The sequence below is a fragment of the Carettochelys insculpta genome, chromosome 29 (assembly GCF_033958435.1).
Source record: "Carettochelys insculpta isolate YL-2023 chromosome 29, ASM3395843v1, whole genome shotgun sequence".
Classification (NCBI taxonomy): domain Eukaryota; kingdom Metazoa; phylum Chordata; order Testudines; family Carettochelyidae; genus Carettochelys; species Carettochelys insculpta.
Genome location: NC_134165.1, coordinates 2,336,238 through 2,360,899, shown reverse-complemented (window position 1 = coordinate 2,360,899; position 24,662 = coordinate 2,336,238).

The window sequence follows — 24,662 nt, the reverse complement described above, 5'->3', positions numbered from 1 at the left end:
AAGGGGCCCTTCAAAGCTAAGTTACTTGGGCTTCAACTTCAGGCTCAGGTGCTGGGGCTCAGGCTTTGGCTTCAGCTGCAGACAATGGGTCTCTGCTTCCTGCCCTGGGCCTCTGCAAGTCTAATACCAGCCCTGCCCTTTCTTTTATTTTGGTGGACCTCCTGAAACCTGCTTATGGCCCCCCAGGGACCTCCTGCTTGAGAACTACTACCCTCAGAACATCCCACAGGAAAAACGTTTGCAAAAGCAGGCAAGGAATTACACTCACATGTATGCTGTATTGTTATGCTGCAAGCAATCTGCCTACCAGAATTCCAGGGAAGGAGTCAGAGAGAGCTGCAAAATTAAGGAAAGCGACAATAACCACGAGAGACAAGGTGGGTGGGGCAATGTCATTTTCTGGACCAATGTCTGCTGGGGAGCGAGATAAGAGGAACAGCTTCGTGTCGCTTGAAAGCCTGTCTCTCTCACCAGCGGAAGTCAATCCAGTAAATGACATTACCTCGCTCACCTTGTCTCTCCAATATGCTGAGGCCAACACGACTACAGCAATGCTGTATGTAGTAACCACAAGTTAGGCTTGGCCAGAATTTGTTTGGGAGACCCTCGAGGTACATTTGGATGCTACAAAAAGCAGTGTGACTCAGCAGAGGCTGCTTTCCCCTCTGAATCAGTGCTGACCCTGATGCTGTTCTGTTATTCTATTCCATAGGGGTCTCATCATGGTAACCTGTGAGTGCCGGCACTCCAGACTGGTACTGAGCAACATGTGCTGCAGGGAGAGATGTGAATGACTCGGCAGGGGGGACTCTATCTGAATCATTGCTGGTCCAATACTCCAGTTTGCTATGAAGTGAAGCTGTGCTGCAGGGAGTGGGGTGAGCAGCTCAATAGGTAGGAATGGCGTATGTGAGGGGCTCTTCGGTTTCCTCCAACCCACACCCAGGCTTTCCGGATCATGACAATCCAGTTACTTTGTGGTTTGTAATTCCAGTAGCTGATGTCTCCCATCCATCCTCTAGTCATTTTCCCCTCACCAGTCTCTCTTCCCCTCTTCTTTGCACCGCACACTTCTTCCTCCTTTAACGTTGGCATTTAAAATCCTCCTGCTGTCTCTGTTTTGAGTCCAAGTTGACCTAATTCTATTGGGAGCTGTAAACATCACAACTGGAGCCTTTCCAAGGGAGATAAAAGGATTCTGTCCTCCTGTACATCTGTTTACCACATGGATTTGATTCTTCTTTGTAGTGGGGGAAGCATCGGAATCTCACCACTGCAGACCAGTTGGCTCAGGCAAGTGGGAATGACACAGACTTTCACTGCTTTGCATTTATTTGTAGCACTGAAGTGCACAGAGTGTGGATCAGCAGCAATAGGGATATATAAACACATCCTGAGCGTGCTGGTTGTAATCTGAAATCATTTGCATTCATGATATGTAATGAGTTTGGTGGGTCTCCTCATGCATCTTCCTCATAAAAGACATTGCTACAATTCGCCCTCTTGTTTGGCCAGTTCCAGTCCAGGCCCTTGAGCCCTTCAGCTGGGGAGGCAGATGTGGGCGGAAAGAAAACAATCCAAGAGAGAGGGAGAGCAACTGAAACATGCTGGGCGACATTTTCCACCCAGATCAGCCTGTTCCAAATGCATTCATCAGGGAAGGAGATCCTGGCCCTGAGGACAGTAACCTGCAGAAAGGCATCATGGGGCAAGGGCAGTGACTAAATCTCAGATGCAGAAAGATGACAAACAGCTCCAGCTGCTGTTGGGTCAGATGTGGATCCCAGCTGCTTGGATCTGAGTCCAGCAGTATTACCTGCCGCTGGGTATGGGTTTGACGCCAGAAGAATCTTGGATTGATTGCAGGCCCCAAATTTTTGTCCTTAATATGAATAAATGTTGGCTCACAGCAGGGATGGGATTTAGGGTCAAGTGTCTTTTCATTGTCTTTACAGTCGATGCGTAAGTCTTATTAAGCATCTCCAGTGTTCAGAGCTAGAGTGGTATGAGTTTATGAGTTTCAGTGTGGCCTCCAGAACTGGCCTACACATAAAACATTTGAGTGACACTGCACTGCATAAAAACAAAACACAAAAACAACCAACCCTCCATGAACAGAACATGAAGACTGCACATTCAAGCACACTTAGGAGTTCAGGAATTCCAGAACTAAGGTGAATTCAGCCCTAGAACACAGTGCTCTGCCTGCAAAAGGGCTGGGGATCCTGGAATCACCCAACTCTCTGGGGAAAAAGCTCTGCTCACAGAGATCTGCAGAAGGAAGACTGGTGTTTACGGCAGACCCAAGTGCACAGGGGAGAAAGGTGCAAGGGTCCTGGCTGGGATGACGTAGTGGGGGTTGATCCTGCTTGAAGCAGGGGGCTGGACTAGATGACCTCCTGAGGTCCCTTCCAGCCTTGTGATTCTGTGAAAGGCACTGCAGAAGACCCTGGCTCAGATTTATGTTGAACTGCTTTATTGTGTGCATGAAGAACAAACTCTGTCCTGGTGAAAGGTCTTGGAAAGACTTTGGGCATGGTGTTAATTCCTCCTAGGCTGTGTGGGTGGGCCAGAAATCCTATGACACCCCTTGTCCATGTGTATTATAATAGCCATTACCTGATCGTGAACCAACAACTTTTAATTCTGCATTTACTAGCTTTAGCGTTGCTTTTTACGTGGGGATTTTTATTCAATGAACTACCAGCCAGATCCTTACTCTGAGTCAGTTCTTCATAAATACACGTGGATGATCATGTAATATGGAGGTACACCTATCTCATAGGACTGGAAGGGACCTCTAGAGGTCATTGAGTCCAGTCCCCTGCCCTCACAGCAGGACCTATCACCATCCCTCGCAAATTTTTTTAATCTGTTTGCCCCAGATCCCTAAATGGCCCCCTTAAGGAAAGCCTTTGGGTGGGTCCTCAGGAGATCAGGATTCAACTCTTAGCCATGTGTGGCCTTTGGCAAATCACTTAGGACCTGATCCTCAAAGAAATGTAAGATCCTAATTTCCATTGATTTCAACGGAAATTAGGATCCTAAATGTCTTTGAGGATCAGGGCTTCTGTATTTTAGTCTCCCCACCAGTAAAAGAAGGTGTTGCAAGGATAAGCTCATGAATGTCAGTAAGGGGCTTGGACAGCACAGTAATGAATGACAGCTAAGCACTTAGTCAGACTTCAGATGCACTGTGATGATGCTCTTTGAGTCACTTCCACTCATTCATAGAATGGGAAGGTTCACTGCATGTCTGAATGACTTATTTTTCTCACCCTTGGGCTACGTCTACACGTGCACCCAACTTCGAAATAGCTTATTTCGATGTTGCGACATCGAAATAGGCTATTTCGATGAATAACGTCTACACGTCCTCCAGGGCCGGCAACGTCGATGTTCAACTTCGACGTTGCTCAGCCCAACATCGAAATAGGCACAGCGAGGGAACGTCTACACGGCAAAGTAGCACACATCGAAATAAGGGAGCCAGCCACAGCTGCAGACAGGGTCACGGGGCGGACTCAACAGCAAGTCGCTCCCTTAAAGGGCCCCTCCCAGACACACTTTCATTAAACAGTGCAAGATACACAGAGCCAACAACTAGTTGCAGACCCTGTATATGCAGCACGGACCCCCAGCTGCAGCAGCAGCAGCCAGAAGCCCTGGGCTAAGGGCTGCTGCCCACGGTGACCACAGAGCCCCGCAAGGGCTGGAGAGAAAGTATCTCTCAACCCCCCAGCTGATGGCCGCCATGGAGGACCCCGCTATTTCGATGTTGCGGGACGCGGATCGTCTACACGTCCCTACTTCGATGTTGAACGTCGAAGTAGGGCGCTATTCCCATCCGCTCATGGGGTTAGCGACTTCGACGTCTCGCCGCCTAACGTCGATTTCAACTTCGAAATAGCGCCCAACACGTGTAGACGTGACGGGCGCTATTTCGAAGTTACTGCCGCTACTTCGAAGTAGCGTGCACGTGTAGACGCAGCCTTGGTGATTCATACTGGAAGAAAGTAGGCAGGAAAAAAAAGGAGGAGCAGTGGGAGAAAGGGTGGATAGGATGTCTAGAGGATAAAGGAGAGCTTAGAGAGAGGTAGAGAAAAAGAGGGGAGATGGGGATGGAACCATATCTTGCTAAAAAGTGGTCTAGACACAAGCACAATAAAAAGGCAGCATGTTACATCTACACATGTGCTGTGTTCCCCTCTGTGGCTCAGCTCCTTTAAACAACAGCAATCTAGTACAGGTTGAACCTGTCTAGTCTGGCCCTCTCTCATCCAACAACATCCGTAATCTGGCATGATTTTAGTTAGCTGGAAAACCACTTACGGTTGTGGCCAAGTTTCTTGCGGTCTCATAAAGTTTGTTTCCAGCCCCCAGTCCTGGCTCTCAGTGTTCTGTGCTGTTATTCAGCTGTAATTTACCCCAAATGTCTTCTAAGAGCCCAGTCAGCAGTGGAAGTGTTGGTAATGTGCTAGACAACATTGACCTCCTGTGGCCTGGCGAATTCTCATCTGGCACCATTGCCTTTGTGGAGTTGAACACTAGAGGAGATGCAAGAGATGAAAATGCCACCAGCATCCATAAAGAAACAGAGAAGAACTAGCAATGGAGAACCCATCAAAGTGCAGCCGTATGGTTGTCCCTGGAAGGAGTTATTACTTCCCTTCCATGATCTGGTTTGAGGGGGAAATTGTTAGTTCCTTTTCTCCATTGCCAGTTCTCTGTTTCTTCAACTCCACAAAGGCAAAAAGCCTAGAACAGCAACAGTGTCAGCTCCGCACATAACGGAGCAAGATAAAAACTTTGGCTGCAGGAGCCAAGAGCCAATGGTTATGCTAGAAAGAGTTAGAAGACTTTCGCATCCATAAATTTCCCTGTAATTATAGATATGTGACTCATGCTTATATGCACTACACCTCAAACGTTCTGCCATATTGGGAGGCTGAGCTGATGGAAGATGCTCCAGAGGGGAGACCATCACACTGGGCTCTTTCCCTCATGCAGACTTTATTTCTGTTCTCATGTTTTACCAATTTCCTTGATCTACAATAGAATCATAGAAGATTAGGGTGGGAGAGACCTTCAGAGTCATCTAGTCCTACTCTCTTCTCGACGTAGGACCAACCCCCAACTAAATTGTCGCCCCCAGGGCTTTATCAAACCAGGCGTTAAACACCTCAAAGGATGCAAAGTCCACCACCTCTCTAGGCAACCCATACCAGTACTTCACCAACCTCCTAGGGATATAGCCTTTACTAATAATCAACCTACTGCTTATGCCCCCTCCCGCAATTTGGAACTCCTGCTCCTCATTCTGTCATCTACTGCCAGTGAGAATAGCCTTGCTCCATCCTCTGTGCAACCCCCCTTCAGGTACTTGCCCCCCTCCCCTCACTCTTCTCCCCTGCAGACTAAATAAGCTCAATTCCTTCAGCCTCTCCTCATAAGTAAGCCTCAGCCTCCCTCCCCCCATCACTCACTTCAATTTGTCCACAGCCTTTCTATCGTGTGTGTGTGCGGGGGCAGGGAACTGGGTACAATACTCCAGATGCAACCATAAGTGCCGCAAGGGGGAATAATCACTTCCTTCAATCTGCTGGCAGTGCTCCTACCAACGCAGCCCAATATGCCATTAGTCTTCTTGGCAACAAGGGCACACTGTTGACTCATATCCAGCTTCTCATCCACTCTAATCCCCAGGTCTTTTTCCGCAGCACTGCCACTTAGCCAGTAAGTCCCCAGCCTCTAGCACCATTTGGGATTCTTCTGTCCTAAGCACAGGACTCTGCACTTGTTTGTGTTGACCGTCATCATATTTTTTGGCCGAATTCTCCAGTTTGTCTAGGTCACACTGAACCCTATCCCCACCCTCCAGCCGACCTGCCTCTCCCCTCCAGATGAGTTTCATCCACAAACTTACTGAGGGTGAAAACCAACCCATCATCCAGATCATTAAGAAAGACGTTGAATAAAACCAATCTAAGGATCAGCCCTTGAGCACTCCACTTGGCACTGGCTCTCAACTAGACATCACTACCCATTGAGTCCAATGATCTAGCCAGCTTTCTATCCCTCTTATAGCCCATTCCTCCAGTTCATACTTCTTTAATGAGCTGGCAAGAATACTGTGGGAGACATCTCAAAGCTTTGCTAACTTTGAGATATATCACTTCCACTTTCCCCATATCCACAGAGCCAGTTATCGCATCCTAGAAAGCAATCAGACTGGTTGGACATGATTTGCCCTTGGTGAATCCATGTTGATTGTTCCTGATCACCTTCCTTTCCTCCAAGTGTTTCAGAAGTGCTTCCTTGAGGACCTTCTCCATGATTTTTCCAGGGACTCAGGTAAAGCTAACTGGTCTGTAGTTCCCCAGATTCTCCTTCCCCTAGATGGGCACTACATGTACTTTTTTTCTAATCATCTGGATCCACCCCCAATCAGCATAAGTTTTCAAATATAAAGGCTCTGCAATCTAATCAGCCAGCTCCCTCAGATGTATTACATCCAGTCCCATGGGCTTGTGCACATCCAGCTTTGTAAAGATGTGTGAACTGGAATTCTTTGACTGCCTTTTGCTGATGTAACAACACAGCTTTATATGCAAGTGTTTAGCAATCCTTGGACAGAGAGGGGTGTAATTACCTCCAGAGGATTTCATCTATGATATTTATGAGGCAGAGGCCTGCAAGTGATGTGGATGAAGTGCTGGGAGGGTGGACAGAACCTCTGATGTCCTTACTGGACAAAGGCATAGAGAGAGGATTACCTGATGTGGAGCTGATACAGCTGATGATCAGAGCTAGTTTTAGCTCAGGATTTCTGGCCACCCAGTGAACAGCTGAGGTTCTGCGTAACTTCTCAGGGACTATCAGCCTCCTCAGAAGTGGAAGGCAATGATGGTAGTACCCAAATCACAGGCTGTTATCCACTAGTCTGGCCCAGAGAGCAGCGACGTACAGGAACCTGGTCACATTCAGAATCCAAAAGACCCACTCCAGAAGCCACCCCACACACGTGCCAATGGCTTGATCCTCCTTTGCCCCCCCAGCACTGGGCAAACTCTGGCTGGCTGTGTGCCCTGAAGAACACAGAATGCTTTGGAAGTGGCCCCTACTGGGTCCATTCCCAGCACTTCATCATCAATACTTTTCTTATCTGGTGGCCAGACAGCATGGACACATTTTGGATTGTTGGGAATGAGAAGCTTGCCCTGTCTGGGTTAGACTTGCCGTGGGTACATCCTCCAGCTCTGTCTGTCTAGCCCGTGGAACCAGCGCTAAAGAAAAGAGCCGCACACACGGCTAGCTGGTGGAAGGCACCTTACTAGGGCTTTTATCCCTTTGATTTATATTTCTCTGTCTGCCACGTGCTGTGATCTGCTCTCTCCTTGCTTTTCTTTTGTTTCAAAGCTTTGTCTCTGGGGACCTATGCTTTTAGCACCCACCCTCCAAGAGTGCTTTGAAGGCTGCACTCCCCCATCTCTTTTCCTCCCAGCATAGGCAGAAGCAGCAGCAAGTGGAGGCCCACCATGCACCAGTCCTTCTCCTTTTGCTTTCTTCCCCCACACAGTTCATTCCATTTGTCCTTCAGTCCAAGCACTTTGGGTGGGCTCCCAGATCTTGAGCCGAACAGCTGACTGGGACCAACAATAGATTCATCCTTGGTAACCTGGAGGGTTAAATCAGTCCCCTTTTTAAATCTGGAGGGGATGGGCAACGGGTGAGGTGGGCTGGACAGCAAGGCCTGGTTACAGGTACAGAAGGTCCCAATGCAGAGCTAGCTTCCCATTGTAAGCCAAGTCATGTGCTTCACAACAAGTGCTACAATGGCCCAGCCATGGCGCTAAAGGTATGCAGCTGCAGCACTGTTGTTTGGACACTTGCTCTAGCATGGAAGGGGGTTTTCCATCGCCGTAGTAAATCCACACCCTGGAGAAGTGGCAGCTCAATCAGAAATCTTCTCTCAGCCTCGCAGTGTCCATACCAGGGCCTGAGCTGGCTTTCCCACATCTTGCAGGGTGTCTGGTTTTCACAGCTCTGGAGGATGCAGCGAGGCTAACCTACATTTCAGCTGTAGCTCAAGCTTTAACATTAACTACCTCCTCTGACATAGCTACAGGGGTCTGGGGGGGGGGCTATTTGCCATAGCTCTGTCAGTCGGGTGGGATTTTTCACACCCTTGATCTGTGTGCCTATGCTGGCACAGGTTTTCAGCCTGAAACAAACCGAAGGCCTCATCTGCACTTAAAATTTAGCTCAACCAGGCAGTTTTGTGCAGAGTGTGAAAAACTCACATGCTGAGTGATGTAATTAAGCCTTCCCCAGTGTTGATGTGGGTAGGTCAAAGGAAGAATTCTTTCCTCAGCCTGGCTACTGCCCTACTGTAGAGATGGGGGGAAAAAAGCTTTCTGTCACTGTAGGAAGCTTCTACTCCTATGACATGGCAGCACAGTAGCTGTGGCACGGCAGCACCTGTAGTTAGACATAGCCTGTTGGCATGGCCTACACTAGGAAATGAGGTTGGGATAACTTCATGACGCGGGAGTATGAAAAATCCACTCCCTGAGCAACGCAGTTAAACCAATCTAATGCTCAGGTAGACAGCGCTAGATCAATGGGAAAACTCTCCTGTCAACCTACTGCCTCGTGGGGAGGTGGAGTACCTATGCCCATTGGGAAACCTCTGCCCATCAACCTAGGTAGTGTCTTCACTGAAGCACCCCAGAAATGCCTCTTGACAAGCTCTTTCTTTGGGAATGTGGTGTTAGGCCAACAGAGAAGCTCCTTCTGTCAGCATAAACCTCATCTACACTATGAAGCTCTGCCAGCCTGGCACAGTGTTGGAAGCATCTTAGCCCTGTGGCCAGGTGAGGAGGAGTTCAGTCATCACCAGACTGATGCCTTTCTTGACTTCTTCACCAGGGCTGATAGCAAGACAGGGCAAAGATTGACTATTGCAATGGTGGTTTCTTGATGGGGACAAATCCCTCTAGGATCTGACCTGAGAGCCACAAAACTTGTTTCCTGTTGGGGGAATGAATGGGCTAACTGATCCATTTCTAAGTGCCTGAAGGAGGTGCACTCCCTGATCTGGTAATACCAGGATGAGTTTGGGCTGACAGGTATTTTAGTATCAGGTAAAGCATAGAAGGCAGAACTTTCAAAAACACCTACATGAGTCCTATCAAGAGTCAACAGATCTTGTGCTCCTGGTTCACCAAGGTGTTTTGTTGTATCCCACACTAATGTGCAACTGTCATGGAGAAAGACAGTAATGCTGGAATTAATTGGTCCATATGTACAATACTGGGAAGAATTGAGTTGAACTGTGTGCATAAGCACATGCACAGAGAGTGATGCTGGGTTGAATGGATCCATGTGTACACACACACCTCTCCTTCCCCTGGATGGTATCAGAACTGCTTCATTATGTTTTGTAATCCCTATAGCACAAATAGAGAGATTCCTGTGTAGCTCAAATGATGTGGTCTGTGCTTTTTGCAACAGGAACTTTTGAGTTCTATTGCTGTGAACAGCAGTGCAGTGAGTGACTGACAACTGTGGAATGACATTGTTTGTTCACCATGCATTCTGGATTTGAGATTCAGGCATAAAATAAGAGCAACTTTCTTTAAAGGGGAAATCAAACCAAAGAAATATGGTTAAAATTAGGTATTGTTCTCCTTTTCTTGCATGGTTCTTGGACATAAGGACAGAGGAGAGTTAAAGAGAGAAAGAGACACCCACATCACCTGGATGATCCATCTGCCACATGCATGATAAACAAGCAGCTCTTCCAGGTCTATTGATTTTATAAAACGTGAAGAGTAATAAACACCCCAGAGACAGATTGCAAAGAGAATACACACATAACCAGCCTCTGTCTTCTAAGGCAGGTGGGCTGCATGGTTTTTCAGCCACTGAGCATTCCCAGGAACTAGTGCGGCCTTCCGTATGGATGTGGAAGGAAAGCAAAGGGTAGGTGGGCGGCAAAATAGACATACTGGTTATAAATATCCCCCCCACTGTGAGTGTTTCCAAGAGAGTCAACCTGCGACAACACCTTGCAATTATAAGGCTGTGCAGAAGATCTCAATGTGTTTTCCATGCATCCTGAGAGCCTACCCATCGCTAATTAATTAAGCTTCAGTTCCTCTGTGAGGCAGATAATACACTGTCTCTATTTTGCAGATGGGGAAACAAGCATCCAGAGGAGAAGAGCCTTGACTAAATGTCACACAGCAAGTCAATGGCAGAGTCAGGAATAGAACCAAGGAGTCCTCACACCCATTTGTCTGTTCTAACAACATTTCCCCCATAGCCACAAATAGAACCCAGAAACCCTAGCTCCTAGATGTGAGCGAGAGGTACAATGCAAAGTAGTCATGGAGATTGGTAAGATCAGAACATGGGTAAGTGAAACTGACTGACAGAAGTGCCAATTGACAGCCATTCAGGAATGCGGGACTGAAGGAACTCCTGGGTCCTCATATCCAGGCCCCTTTTTTCTCAGGCCATGACACTATATCATGCGGTTCATAAACTTATCAGGCTCCATCGTCACACGACTTAAGTTATTGGCTCCTACCGGTAAAGATGTTCCAGAACATCCTCCCGGATTCTTAGGAATCCAGCACCTTCTAATTTTCAGCCTCGACTTATTCATGACCAGTGTATCCCCATTTGTTCTTTTGCCAACACCATCCTTTCGCTTCAGTAGCTCTTCTGCTGCCCTGGGGTGTTTCCTGCCCCACAATGTATTTATCAAGAGCAACAGTAGGTCAAGTTCCTCATGTATCTGATTCCAAATTGAGTGGGCACTGGGCTCCTTCTCCCCAGGATGCTGCCACTGCAGAGAGAGGCAGAGCATGGCTTTCTGATTGTTCCTTATTGTAATGATCACATTACAAAGACTGTACCTATGGACACTGCAGAGATTCCCAGCCTTGCAAGCACTGGACAGGAGTTGTCTGCACTGCAGCTAACAGGCTTGCACATTATTGCTCCATGGGACTGGAACACCTAAGGAGGGGAACATACCCAGCCTGTGGGCTGCTGCTCACACCACTCCTCTCTGGGTGTAGGTGTGCACCAGGGCTGGGGTATTACACAGAGAGTTGAGATTTGCTCTACAGATCTAGGAAGATTTTGTACAAGGAAAGAGACTTACCCAGACGGCAGCATCCCCCTGAGGATAGGCATGATTCATCTGACAGCTTCCTCCTCAGCAACCTGTATGGCGTGAGCTGGGGGCAACAAGCCACGTGCCAGGTGTGTGCCTGTCATAAAACATGGTGCCCCTGGATGGTAGACAAAGGCAGCTCTCCTTCCCATCCAAAACAACCCTGTAGCAGTGAATGCCACGCGCCTGGGAGCGTTAGTGAACCAAGCAGGCCCACCTGATATGAGCTCAGACTTTACTCATAAGGCCAGTTCAACTTGGACAGGTTCTGGGAAATCACGAATGGGCAGTCCCTATGGTAGGAGTAACCAGGCAGACACCCAGAGCAAGGAGAGCTGGCTGCACACCTACATACACGTGTGCTCCAACAACACTCTGTCATGAAACTCGTGTCATCTTCCCTGTCTCTCAGCAACTAACAGCCAAGTGTCTATTGTGACCAGGTAATTAAGCAGACTCAGAGGATGTCACTTTGCCCAGGTGTGCCAGGGAGTCGTATTCCAGCCCAGTGACAAAAGGAACTCCCGCCCAACAGGGATAAGGTCAGGGCTGGGTAAACAAGCCTAGGTGCTTTAATGACAAGGAAATGACAGTGACTTGTCTGTTTACTCTTCAGTGCACAGTTTCACAGGTGCTACAACTTGGTTCTGTAACAATGGCTTAGAGCATTTCTTCCTCAAGCTGTGTGTTTAGCAACCTTCCCAAGCTGAGCAGGGTGGGCGCAGTTCTGTAAGTAGATAGGGAGACTTCCAAGAAAAGCCCAGCGGTGGCAAGAAGCATCCCTGACCAAGACTGACCCCAGGGCTGCAGAGTGGGTGCAGTGCAACAGAAAGTTGAGTGAGTGATTCAGTGGGGGGGGCACTTACCCTTCAGAATCAACATGATTCTGCAGCAGTAAGGGATGATGAGATGTATAAATCAAGATCCCAGCCACTCAGGATCTCAGGTTATCCCACAAAGCACCAAGCCACTGAAATTCAGAGTCCTGGCCAAATTCCTGCTTTGGCAAAAACATTCTGCCCTCTCCAAATCCTCACTGCAGCTGGGACGTTTCAGAATCATTTCTGAATCCTTCCCACGTCACCAGACGTCACTTAGGACATGAACAGATCTCCCCCAGCAGTATCGATCCTAGGTTGCTCTTTGCATGTCCTCCATGTTGTTCTGTCCCATAAATGTCCCTTGCTAAATCCTCGTCCAGTAAGGAAACCATGAAAGATGGCAGGATTTTGAGGAAATCTCATCCCCACACGCTAGGGCTGCAGTGACAACAGACCTCATTTTTAGAGGTGCTGGAACATGCAGCTTGCAGGATGGAGTCAATGGAAGTGGTGGATGCTCAACACTTCAGAAAATCAGGCCCAGTGGATCTCATAGAATGAGCAGTGTGAGTGTGAGCAGAATACGAGGGGCTTTTAGCAGCCTCAAGGGAGGATCCTCTGCAGCAAGGTGGCCCTTAATATTGCACTGGGGTAAGGAGTGACTCAGAGCAGGAAGACACAATCACCACCACAACCACCAAGTCACTAACAATAATTCCTTCAGGGTCAAGTGTTCCTTAAAGGTCTCCCATGCATCTGACAGGCATGATCCAGGTAGTGACCAAGCCTGACACTTTGCATCTTGTAAAACCTGATAAAACCCATTGGTCACTATCCACAGAAGACTGCAGTGGTGAGCTGCAGTGCTCTCCCTGTGCTACAGCTTGAGGGAACTGAAGAAACCAGGTACATCATTGCCAGGGCAGGATCCGTATTTTTGCCGTGTGTTTGTGCAACACCTAGCAAATTGCTTCTTCCTACAGATTCCTGGAATAGGAGGCCCTGTCTGGAACACAGAACAGGGCTGCTCATGGGGAACTGTGTGGTAAATGGATTGTGCAGGCAGTGCCAGCCCTTCAAATGTGTACCTGAGAACAGAACGCATGGTAAATATGATGTCTGGAAAATGCCAGTTCCAGGGACATTCAGTTTCATTTTGATCCAAGTGGATTTTAAGTGGCAGTTGCTATTAAGATGTGAAACCTTCGCATTACATTTGCATTGTGGGCCTCTGAACTGCCTGATTGCAGACTGGTGGCATAATAGCTTTCCTTGACAAGGATTAGGGTAAACTGATTTGTGTCCTCATTATTTACAGTGAACATAAGAACATAAGAACATAAGAATGGCCATACTGGGTCAGACCAAAGGTCCATCAAGCCCAGCATCCCATCTGCCGACGGTGGCCAATGCCAGGTGCCCCAGAGAAGGAGAACAGAAGACAAGTGATTTATCTCCTGCCATCCATCTCCTGCCCTTGTTATGAAGGCTAGGGCACCATACTTTATCCCTGGCTAATAGCCATTTATGGACCTGACCTGCAAAAATTTATCAAGCTCTTTTTTAAACCCTAATAGAGTCCTGGCCTTCACAGCCTCCTCGGGCAAGGAGTTCCACAGGTTGACTGTGCGCTGTGTGAAGAAAAATTTCCTTTTATTAGTTTTGAACCTACTACCCATCAATTTCATTTGGTGTCCCCTAGTTCTTGTATTATGGGAAAAGGTAAATAATTTTTCTATATTCACTTTCTCCACACCATTCATGATTTTATATACCTCTATCATATCGCCCCTCAATCGCCTCTTTTCCAAACTGAAAAGTCCCAGTCTCTCTAGCCTCTCCCCATATGGGACCCTTTCCAAGCCCCTAATCATCTTAGTCGCCCTTTTCTGAACCTTTTCTAATGCCAATATATCTTTTTTGAGGTGAGGAGACCACATCTGCACGCAGTACTCGAGATGTGGGCGTACCATAGTTTTATATAGGGGAAGTATGATATCTTTTGTCTTATTATCGATCCCTTTTTTAATAATTCCTAACATCCTATTTGCCTTACTAACTGCCGCTGCACACTGCGTGGATGTCTTCAGAGAACTATCCACTATAACTCCAAGATCCCTTTCCTGATCTGTCGTAGCTAAATTTGACCCCATCATGTAGTACGTGTAATTTGGGTTATTTTTTCCAACATGCATTACCTTACACTTACCCACATTAAATTTCATTTGCCATTTTGCTGCCCAATCCCTCAGTTTGCTGAGATCTTTTTGTAGTTCTTCACAATCCCTTTTGCTTTTGACTGTCCTGAACAACTTGGTGTCATCTGCAAACTTTGCCACCTCACTGCTTACCTCATTTTCTAGATCATTGATGAACAGGTTGAACAGGATCGGTCCCAGGACTGAGCCCTGGGGAACACCACTAGTTACCCGCCTCCATTGTGAAAATTTACCATTTATTCCCACCCTTTGTTTTCTGTCTTTTAACCAATTCCCGATCCATGAAAGGACCTTTCCTCCTATCCCATGACCACCTAATTTACATAAAAGCCTTTGGTGTGGGACCGTGTCAAAGGCTTTCTGGAAATCTAGGTATATTATGTCCACTGGGTGCCCCTTGTCCGCATGTTTATTAACCCCTTCAAAGAATTCTAATAGATTAGACAGACACGACTTCCCTCTGCAGAAACCATGCTGACTTTTGCCCAACAATTCGTGCTCTTCTATGTGCCTTGCAATTTTACTCTTTACTAGTGTTTCTACTAATTTACCTGGTACTGATGTTAAACAGTGAATCCACTACTTAGCCTTACACACAGTTGTTCCTTTTCAAAGTACTTATCACTTTTGAGCAGGTAGGTCACTTAACAGAGAAACTTAACAGAGACTTATACATGGTCACAGACTTACTGTTCAAGTTGAACTCAGTTCCTGGTTTTCAATCCTCTGCTCCAATCACATCTTTCATACCTGTTTATGTGCCTTATTTCTGCCATAATCCAAGGAGATTATGCTAAAGCACAGGACTTGGAACTGAGGCTCCTGCATTTGATTCCTGGATCTACACCATCTTGTTGTGGTACCCATCTCACTGCCTGTCCACGCTTCAGTGTCCCCAGTGCAAAATAATAATGGGTCTAGTAAGATAATGGGGCAAGAATGTGTGGGAATGATGTTCCTACACTTCTGACTCTACATGCAGGGATTTTTAATTAAACTCTCTCTCTCTCTCCATCATGGCAACACTCACAAGTGTCTTTAGCCCACAACTCCGGGGAGGGGGAGAGGGAAATCTGGGGGACCTTGTGGAAAATGAGTCATTCTCCAACACCTTAGCCTTTGAGCAGAAGCAACAAGTGATATGAAGAAGCTAGGGAGAGGCAGGGAGAAAAAGTGAAAGGGGTGTGGGACAGGGAGATCCTGATGGCATCTCCCATTTAATCATTTAGCAGCTGCCTTATTTACTAGCAAGACTATTTATTGTCTCTGATGATAACTTGCCTCCCCAGAGGGTCCCTCTGAAATCTTTCAGTCTGCTCACACATTCCAGGTTTGGTGTGCCACGCTTTCTCACACAGCTCTGCCTCTGCTCACACATTCCAGGTTTGGTGCGCCACGCTTTCTCACACAGCTCTGCCTCTGCTCACACATTCCAGGTTTGGTGCACCACGCTTTCTCACACAGCTCTGCCTCTGCTCACACATGCCAGGTTTGGTGTGCCACGCTTTCTCACACAGCTCTGCCTCTGCTCACACATTCCAGGTTTGGTGCACCACGCTTTCTCACACAGCTCTGCCTCTGCTCACACATGCCAGGTTTGGTGTGCCACGCTTTCTCACACAGCTCTGCCTCTGCTCACACATTCCAGGTTTGGTGTGCCACGCTTTCTCACACAGCTCTGCCTCTGCTCACACATGCCAGGTTTGGTGTGCCACGCTTTCTCACACAGCTCTGCCTCTGCTCACACATGCCAGGTTTGGTGCGCCACGCTTTCTCACACAGCTCTGCCTCTGCTCACACATGCCAGGTTTGGTGTGCCACGCTTTCTCACACAGCTCTGCCTCTGCTCACACATGCCAGGTTTGGTGTGCCACGCTTTCTCACACAGCTCTGCCTCTGCTCACACATGCCAGGTTTGGTGCGCCACGCTTTCTCACACAGCTCTGCCTCTGCTCACACATGCCAGGTTTGGTGTGCCACGCTTTCTCACACAGCTCTGCATCTGCTCACACATGCCAGGTTTGGTGTGCCACGCTTTCTCACACAGCTCTGCCTCTGCTCACACATGCCAGGTTTGGTGTGCCACGCTTTCTCACACAGCTCTGCCTCTGCTCACACATGCCAGGTTTGGTGCGCCACGCTTTCTCACACAGCTCTGCCTCTGCTCACACATGCCAGGTTTGGTGCGCCACGCTTTCTCACACAGCTCTGCCTCTGCTCACACATGCCAGGTTTGGTGCGCCACGCTTTCTCACACAGCTCTGCCTCTGCTCACACATGCCAGGTTTGGTGCACCACGCTTTCTCACACAGCTCTGCCTCTGCTCACACATGCCAGGTTTGGTGCGCCACGCTTTCTCACACAGCTCTGCCTCTGCTCACACATGCCAGGTTTGGTGCGCCACGCTTTCTCACACAGCTCTGCCTCTGCTCACACATGCCAGGTTTGGTGTGCCACGCTTTCTCACACAGCTCTGCCTCTGCTCACACATGCCAGGTTTGGTGTGCCACGCTTTCTCACACAGCTCTGCCTCTGCTCACACATGCCAGGTTTGGTGCGCCACGCTTTCTCACACAGCTCTGCCTCTGCTCACACATGCCAGGTTTGGTGCGCCACGCTTTCTCACACAGCTCTGCCTCTGCTCACACATGCCAGGTTTGGTGTGCCACGCTTTCTCACACAGCTCTGCCTCTGCTGTGCTTTCCCTCCTTGGCAAAGGGCTGGTCTGTCATGTCACTGTCAAAACGCATCCAGCTTAGAAGATTGGAGGGCACCCAGGTGGAGCTCTGCTGTCTCTCTGTCTCAATCATTGCTGGACCCAGTGGCCCAGCAGGTTACCAAGATGAGAGGAGGGAGGAGGGTTGCTACCGAAATGGTGCTGCTGATTTGGTAGAAGGACTCTGAGTCAGTAATGAATCACTGCCTCAGTACAGTGCCGGCATTGGTTATGAATAGGACTTAAATATCTTCTTCACGTGTTTCTGTCACATTGATTTTGTATCCAGCCTGTCCCCAGGAAAAAAAAACAAAAACCTGGAGCCTGATACTCAGTGGCAGCTTTAACTGAGAGCCATTAAAGGGGCTGGGTCTTACTCCTCTTCTTCTCCCCGCTAGTGTCACTGCTCCTCCTTACTCAATGAGCCTAAGGAACAAATTCTCCAATCACTCAGTGGTTTTCCTTTTTTTGGTCTTCACAAAACCTGGTTCCTTCTCAAGCAGTAGACTGCTCCCTTACCTAACACCAGGCACCCATCGCTTCAGATGGGACTACGTTAGAGTCCCAGCAGTAGCACTAAAATAGCTTAAAGGGCCTTGGTGAGAGGATCTGCTGGAGAAAACCCCTGCACATACAGCCTGCATGAGGCAGACAGGAGACTGAAAAACCTGTCCTTCTTTTGGGAGCTGAAAGCCTGGATTCTGGCTGCTGTGAACTGGTTAGTGTTGAATGTGGCATTGCTTCCTCACCTGTTGGATGGAATTAGAACTGTGTGTCACAAGCCCTATACTGTTCACAGAGATTCTTCTTTTTGAGGGCAGAAGGGGGAACCCCCTTGTCAATCTGCGTTAGGGCTCCCTTCTGTGGTCCAATCTACAGATAATGTGAGTCTGTTAAAGCTTTCAGCTGTAGAGATTGGATCATTAGTTCAAGCTACAGATGCTCATGTTTCAGCTCTGGAGATCAGCATTTCAAATCATGCTGGTGCTGTCCTGGAGGAACTGAGGTTGATGCCTGCTCCTGCAGGACATAGCTGCTCTGAACAGTAAGCAACACTCATGAAATTTCCAGCTCACAATGGATTTGTCACAGTTGTTTTACAGATGGCCAGTGCAGAAACTAATTCCAGTTTACTACCTAAATCTATGATAGCACCAGGGCTAGATCTTAGGGACTCCTGTCTCCTGCTAGACCAGCCCCTGCTCTTTAAAGGAGAAGGCAGTGTGTCTGAGAACACAGACCAGTGGGGCTCAGGAGATCTGAGTTCCATTTGCAGCCCTGACACTCTCCAGCTGGGTGAGGCTGGACAAGTCTTAGCATCAACCTGGGCCTCAGTGCCCCTATCTGTAAAATGGAGACAATGACAATAACCTCCCTTGTCAAGTACTCTGAGGGATTCTGATGAACACCACCTGCTAATACCTAGCTATTATTAAAGTAATACAGTTGACATCAGCCCATTGTGGTCCTTTGTACTGGGCATTTTCTAGGTCCTTAAGCTTCCCCATCCCCTTCTTTTCAAGGCGTAGCAGCTTCATGCCTTTGTTTTCCAAAGGCTCCTTTTATCCTATATTAGATAAACCCACTGCTCACACACAGTAGAGCCAAGCCGAGATAAGCAATACTCTCCCAGGGGAGTGGTGCTGGTCCACTTGAAGTGGATGCAACAGTCCTAGGTAAATGGAAAGACTGGCAGGTCAGGTGCTTGCAGTGATCCCAGTCCCCCTTCACTAATTAACTGAGCACCAACTGCTGAGACACTGCAGCTTAACTTGATTTCCTGAGGGGAAGAAACACAGGCTGAAGATGTAAGACAAATGTTCCCCTTGCAGCTATTGCTGTAATGAGGAGGGAGGACGGAATTATGTACTCAAACTTCCATCCATGGTAGTATGGCCGAAACAAAGGGAAACATATAAATCCCTCTAAGATTTTCATTCACTTCTAGTTTATCACCCTCCTCTGATGGACTGAATCCCATGCAGTTGGAGGTAGAGGTCTACTTGGCCTGACTTCAGGCACAGCAGAGCATGGAACTTTCCTACCTGCTGATAATGGGCCACATCGTCCGTGACTGAATTCATCTTGTCATCTCTGACCCTTCTCTTGATGGGGACTCTCTCCTTTTCATGAGCCTATTAATTTAGACCCATCTCTGGAACCCTCCCACCCCGCATGCATCTGATGAAGCGGGTCTTTGTCCATGAAGCTTATGCACCAAAATATCTGTTAGTCTATAAGATGCCACAGAACTTCTTGTTTTTGAAGATACAGACTAACTTGGCTCCCCCTCTGATACTAGCCATATGTTGTTTCCTTCTCCCTTCTGTTCCATGGCCATGTAATTCCTTCTTTGCTCCAGGGCGAGTGCTCAGAGGTCACTTGGCTTCCCACACAAGTGTTGACAGAGGAAGGGACATACACAGACATCACAGAGGTCCAAGGTTTAGAGCAGCGAGCTAGAGTCAGGACTCCTCAGTTTGCTTTGTAGTTCTGGGTGGTGGTGTTCTCTAGTAGTCAGAAGAGAGATGGGGTCGAAGATTCCTGAATTCAATTCCTAATGTTCCATTCAATAATAAGCAGTGGAAGGGAGGGTTTACCTTCCTCGGCAGCACAAATCATGGGTCACTTGCTGGTTTGAACTAAAAAGTGTATTCTCGGTAACTTGAAGTTATTAAAATCAGGATTGGAGGACTTCAGAAACAGTCAGAGGTGAAGGGCCTAATGCAGGAGTGGGTGGGTAAGATTTTGTGGCCTGTGATGTGCAGGTCAGCATAATAGATCACGATGATTCCTGCTGGCCTTAAATTCAATGGCTACGTCTACACGTGAAGCCAACATCGAAATAGGCTATTTCGATGAATAACGTCTACACGTCCTCCAGGGCTGGCAACGTCGATGTTCAACTTCGACGTTGCGCGGCACCACATCGAAATAGGCGCTGCGAGGGTACGTCTACACGCCAAAGTAGCACACATCGAAATAAGGGTGCCAGGCACAGCTGCAGACAAGGTCACAGGGTGGACTCAACAGCAAGCCACTCCCTTAAAGGGCCCCTTCCAGACACAGTTGCACTAAACAACACAAGATACACAGAGCCGACAACTGGTTGCAGACCCTGTGCCTGCAGCATGGATCCCCAGCTGCCGCAGCAGCAGCCAGAAGCCCTGGGCTAAGGGCTGCTGCCCACGGTGACCATAGAGCCGCGCAGGGGCTGGAGAGAGAGCATCTCTCAACCCCCCAGCTGATGGCCGCCATGGAGGACCCGGCAATTTCGACGTTGCGGGACGCGGATCGTCTACACGGTCCCTACTTCGACGATGAACGTCAAAGTAGGGCGCTATTCCAATCCCCTCGTGAGGTTAGCGACTTCGACGTCTCGCCGCCTAACGTCGAAGTTAACTTCGAAATAGCGCTCGACGCGTGTAGCCACAACGGGCGCTATTTCGAAGTTAGTGCCACTACTTCGAAGTAGCGTGCACGTGTAGACACAGCTAATGAGTGTTTCTGTAGCTACTTGCACCCAGTGATCTCAAAATGCAACAGGGACAATAATTAAATATCACAAACTCTTTCCCTAGCCCCATTTAACAGATATGGTAATTAGGACAGGGAGACAGGAAGTGACTTCCTCAAAGTAAGTGCATAGCAGGGCTGAGACTAGAACCCAAATGTCCTGTATTCTTGCTTTTGTGCCTACCTCCTCTGACTGACCTCATACTGCCAGTTGCAGGTCCTGCCCTCAGTCTGTCTGATCACGGCTTCTTCCCACTCCAGCCTGGGTTTGGCAAAGAATTCTTAGGCTTCAAAAATAAAGAGAAGAAATGTTCATGATTTCTTTGCTCAGATAAACTCCCAGACAAAACAGTCAAATGGGGGCTTTGCATCTTTCTCTGACAGTGTATTTCACCACAGCAAAATGACTGCAGCTGAGCTGTAAATATTCCGTGCAGTTTCCTGGGGCTCCTTGGGAGCTGAACTGCCAGGGGCAAGGTTTTGCCAAGCCCAGCAAAATCTCCAGCCCTAGCCAAAGGAACTATGGCTTGCCGTATTTCTATTAATAACTAGGATGGGAGAGAGAAGAAATGCACTCATAGGGAAGCAGAGGATAACTACTAGAGGCTGTGGAGGTGAACAGAGATAAGGAGGAGAAGGAAAGAAAGATGATAAAGAAGGAAGGAAAGAAATGAGGGTGGTTAGATCCCAGGGGATGGTAAGGAATGAGGGGGGAAATGAGTAAAGGAGTGATCAAATGATATGTGAGTAAATGAGGCCAGGGAGGAATCAGAGAAAATGGGAGTGAAGGAAGAGGTGGGAGGGATGTGTGCAAGTAAGAACAATGGGGAGCCACAGGGATAGGAAAACCTTCAGATGTCCCTCTATTTCTGCAGTCCTTTTCTCACTGAGCAGAGGCTTTTGTCTCAGTGCAGCTAGAGGAAAACTTACCACTCTGCCAATAGAGAGCAGTGGTGATCAGTGTTCCTTGTAAGCTGTACACTTGTGCAGCCACTCAGGAGAAATGCAAATGCTGCTCAGTTGATTGGGAGAGTGCCCACAGCTAAATTTTGTTTTTCTATTGATGGTTCACATTTGCACATGCCTCAGTGCACAGAGCAAAATTTATTCAACATGTGGATGGAAAAAATCCATACATGGATGGAAAAAATCCATACATGGATGGAAAAGATTAGAGGGAAGATTCATGGTGATGGCCCGCACCAAGGCCTCCTCCAACCAACATTTTCATGCCCTGGCCAAGATTGCGGTGTGCAAAGTGGGAGGTGGGTCCCCTTGGTGTGGGTGAAATTTCATAAGGGGCACAACACAATCAGCTGCTGAGTCTCAGGCTCATCCACCTAATTAGAAATGTTGAAATGTGTTAGTGTTTTTAAGTTGGTGTGCTCACATGTATATACTAATTAATAAAGTTTTCACATTCGACATTCTATTTTCTCACACATGCCAAAAGGGGTCTCTTCTTTGTTTCCGCATGTGAACATCACCAAAATTTCCATTGGTTTGGATTGCATTAGACCTGTTGTGGGAGCCCTGCTAAGTGCAGGGACAAAAAGTGGTGTCTGTTTGCTCACCCCAGCCTGGATTTCTTTGGCTTTGGAGTGCAGCATGTAACTGAGGAGGAGGAGGAGTCCCTGCTTTCAGGTGGATTCTCTGTCAATTCCCAGCCCCATTCTTCTCCACTTTAGTGTGTAACATCTCCACCCCACAGAAGGACAGACAGAATGTGTGTGTGTGAAACACAGCTGTTTACTCTAATTGGCAGTTCACACAAGGACAGTGTGGGAGTATTGAGCAAAACAGAATGACACGTGGAAAAGAAACTCTCCGGGATGAGAATAAAAAAGAGGTGATGTCTGCATCCACGCGAGGCACTTTATGAATGCACATGTGAGATGCTGTGCTTGCAGTATGTCTGCCTGCTGGTGATCATAGGGGCATCAGACTAAGTGTGTGCACTTTGTGGAACTGATGCATAAGCTGACTGTGCAGATGTGATACCAGAACAATCTGTAATTGCCTGTGAGAAGAGCAGAAAGGCAATAGCTGTTTGTGCACCATGAAAGGTATCTCAGGCCCATTGGCATAGTAGCTGAGGCTGTTAGAATATTTAAGGAAATTACCCTCACCACCTGTGGCAGAATAGAACTCGCATCCCTCTTATAATTGATGGGCAGCTACACTGTAGAGAAAGTCTGACATCTAGCATCACAGTGGCTGAACAAGGAACAGAACCCCATTCTCCCAAGTCCCACACTAGTAACCCAGCTACCAGCCTATCTCAGCTGCCTCTGTAGTTGGTGTAAGGAAGGGGGTGAGAAACTGTATGTGTGTGTGAATGCACAAGAGTGAGTAGTTGTGTATCTGGCAGTGGTGAGGTGTGTATATGTGGGCAGGGAAGTGAGATAGCATGCATGTGAAAGCTCTGCCGGATTCATGCTGTATTTCTGTCCTCATACATTGGATTACGCAAAGTAGTGATAACTGCAGCAGCTCCAGCAAGCATTCTCGACACCACTGGGAGTCAACCTTTGCACCCCATTCAGAGCACCACCTGGGGCTGCTCAGGATTTGGAGCAGCACAAATCTACATGTGTATTTAACCCTTGGGAATTTGTGGGATGTGCTGATTGAACTGTAGGTTTATTTTCAGCTTTGGGCTGACACTGGCCAATAACACGGAGATGCTGTAGCAGAGAGCCGGGGAGGCTTCTGGGCGCCACTAGGTGGGGATGGGTAGGGAATCTAGGGCAGGAGGGCCAGGGTGCTCAGTTCCAGTCCTTCACAGCAGAAGGAGCTGCGTGGAATGGTACAGAAGCACAGGGTGTGGACATGACAGGAGCTTCCAGCCACTTTAGTTTGACTGTCCCAGCAGAAGATGGTGAGGGCAGGATGAGTGGAGAGGACTGACCCCCAGCTGCCCCAGCCCCAGGCTGTGCTGGCAAGAGGTGTTATGGAGAAGAGTGCAGGAACTTTGGTTGAAGAACCCTGGTCACCAAAGTACCTGTTTCTCATAGCCTCTTATCTGCTGGCAGAAAGAATTGCTGGCAGACCAGCCAGCATTTGAGGTTTTTTTGCTAAATGCCTGGGATTCTCTCGGGCTGACTTAGCACAAATGAAGCACTCTGCATCAGGTGTTATACAACCCCTCCCAGCAGCAGAGCTTGCCCGGAGGGAACTCAAGTCCGTGGACTCATCTTGCCTCTCATAAGACAGCTGATTCTCAGCTTCTCCCTCTTAGTGCTCCCTAGGTGTCAACTCTGCTATCAGAGACCCAAGGCCTTTGGACATGAGCAGTGTCTTGTTGGAGGCAGGACTGTTGCAGTAAGAACATGAAGCTGCAGCTCAGGATAAGGCATTCCAAGCTCTCATGGCTGGCACCCCAAAGAAATGAAGACAGGGCAGGCACCTGTGGGAAACTTCCCTGGACAGCCACGTCCTGAAGATTTTGTTCTTTTGGGAGAAAATCCTCTGCTACAATGAAGGCTGTTGTGATCCCTGACCTCCCATAAAGGGGGCCTGTGCAGGCTGGGACTGGAAAATTGGGTTGCTGACCCATATTGGATTGCTATTCTATATTCATGGGTTGATTAAGACAAGATGCTCGGAATCAGGTTGCACAGTGAGCAGGTTTTGAGATGGGGCAGATGAATGACAATAAGGGATAAAGCTATTTTTAAATAAAAAGCTGATTGCTGCCTAATGCTCTCCTGGTAAGATAGGCTGCTGTACTGGGAAAGAAGGGTAAGGACCTAGGTTGGGGAAGAAGACAGGAATCCACCTGGGGCACCCTGGAGGGAGATGTACTGTGATGCAGGGCTGGAATGGTCTACTGAAGGGCAAACGGCACTGTACTTGGGCGCAGCCCAGTTACTGAGACTATCCAGCCTCAAACTTTGCCCATAAGGAGCCCTGTGATCCTCAAACCCTTAGAGTTATCACAGTGATTCTGACTACCTGAACTCACAGGGGGCCAGTGATCTAGTGTCTACAGGATCTCAGACAAACCCAGGGTGTCCCCTCCTTGCCCCCTGTTGGCAGCCTCAGCAGAGTGCTCAAAAACTGAGACTAGACTGGATATCTGTACCGTAAGCTGAAAGAGGGGTGGGGCAGGGTGTTTGGGTGGAGAGGAAGATTCTGTGCTGTGCTGTGCTGTGCTGTGCTTTGGTGAGATAGGATCTCTGGCATCAGGCACCGCT